Source organism: Nomascus leucogenys, chromosome 10 (assembly GCF_006542625.1).
Source record: "Nomascus leucogenys isolate Asia chromosome 10, Asia_NLE_v1, whole genome shotgun sequence".
NCBI lineage: Eukaryota > Metazoa > Chordata > Mammalia > Primates > Hylobatidae > Nomascus > Nomascus leucogenys.
Genome location: NC_044390.1, coordinates 12,584,639 through 12,586,216, shown reverse-complemented (window position 1 = coordinate 12,586,216; position 1,578 = coordinate 12,584,639). Strand labels below are relative to the sequence as shown.

The following is a 1,578-nucleotide window of genomic DNA, read 5'->3' as shown; positions in this document are numbered from 1 at the left end:
TGGGACTACAGGCATGTGCCACCACATCTGTCTAATTTTTGTAATTTTTGTAGAGATGAGGTTTCACCATGTTGCCCAGACTGGTCTTGGAACTCTTGAGTTCAAGCAATCCGTCCACCTCAGCCTCCCAAATTTCTGGGATTACAGGCACGAGCCCTGGCTCCTGGTGTTCAAACCTTTTATTATGGAAAATTTCACATGTGAAAATAGAATAACGTAACAAAGCCATATGTATCTATTGCCCAGCTTCAATAATTATTTACACTCTGCCATTCTTTTTTTATGAATCTTCCCTCACCCCCTAAATTCTCACATTTTTTCTTTTATCGTGGAGTATTTTAAAACAAATCCCAGTCATCATATTTCTCTACCTGTAAATGTTTCACTATGCTTCCCTAATGCCTAAGAACTTAAAAAAAGAAACATAACAATAACATTGTCATGCCTCCAGAGAATAATATTTAATATCCAGTCCAAGTTTAACTTTTCTGGATTGTCTCAAGAGTATTTTTATGGCTGTTCAAATAAAAATTCAAACACAGTGCAGACATTACATATTTTACATATTCTCTTAAGTCTGTTTTTTGCTTGCCTCAGCAGCACATATACCAAAATTGCAACGATACAGAGAAGATTAGCATGGCCCCTGAGCAAGGATGACAGGCAAATTCATGAAGCGTTCCAAAATAAATAAATTAATTAATTAAAATTAATTAATTTTTTTTTTTTAGTCTGGGAGCGGTGGCTCACGCCTGTAATCCCAGCACTTTGGGAGGCTGAGGTGGGCAGATCACAAGGTCAGGAGATTGAGACCATCCTCGTTCACACGGTGAAACCCCATCTCTACTAAAAAAAAGTACAAAAAATTAGCCAGGTGTGGCAGTGTGCACCTGTAGTCTCAGCTACTCGGGAGGCTGAGGCAGGAGAATAGCATGAACCCAGGAGGTGGAGCTTGTAGTGAGCTGAGATTGCACCACTGCACTGCAGACTGGGTGACAGAGCGAGACCCTCTGTCTCAAAAAAACAAACTTTTTTAAGTCTCTTTTAATGTATGACAGTTCCCCTTCCCTTGTGTTTCCTCCCTTTTCTAATGTTTTTAACTCTGGGATCATGAATTAACTTTGTAACATGCTATGTGTTCATCGAAGAAGTAAGGCTGTTAGTCCTGTTGAATTTCTTACATTCAGAATTGGGCTGACAGTTTTCTCCTGGTGTCATTAATGGGTTCTTCCATCACCCATACTTCCTGTAAGCTGGTAGTTTGTTGAAGAGACTAGTCTAAATTCAGATTCAAGTTTATTTTTTAAATTTGTGTTTATTTTTTCTTTGTGGGTTTTATATATATATGCAAGGTTAGACCATAGGTGGTACAGTAGCTTACTTTTAAAATAAACTGTGTAATTTATTAAATGTGCTGAACTGGTTATTATAATCAGTAAACTACTTTTTCTTCTCTACTGCTACCTTCAAGCAAGCAGATCTCCCTTCTTTGTCCCTGGATGACATTTCAGGGAGATCTCTTAGCTTTGGGGCCATTCTCAGACGTAAGAAGAGTCTCATTTTCAGCTATGGAAAATT

The 1,578-nt window shown here is 38.3% G+C and overlaps 1 non-coding gene across 1 annotated transcript; it reads left to right on the top strand.

Moving 5' to 3' along the window:
- The first annotated feature begins 584 nt into the window (after positions 1-584).
- LOC115837202 lies at positions 585-691 on the top strand. Its single transcript, XR_004032218.1, has one exon. It is a non-coding gene; the product is annotated as a U6 spliceosomal RNA (small nuclear RNA).
- The last annotated feature ends 887 nt before the right edge of the window (positions 692-1,578 follow it).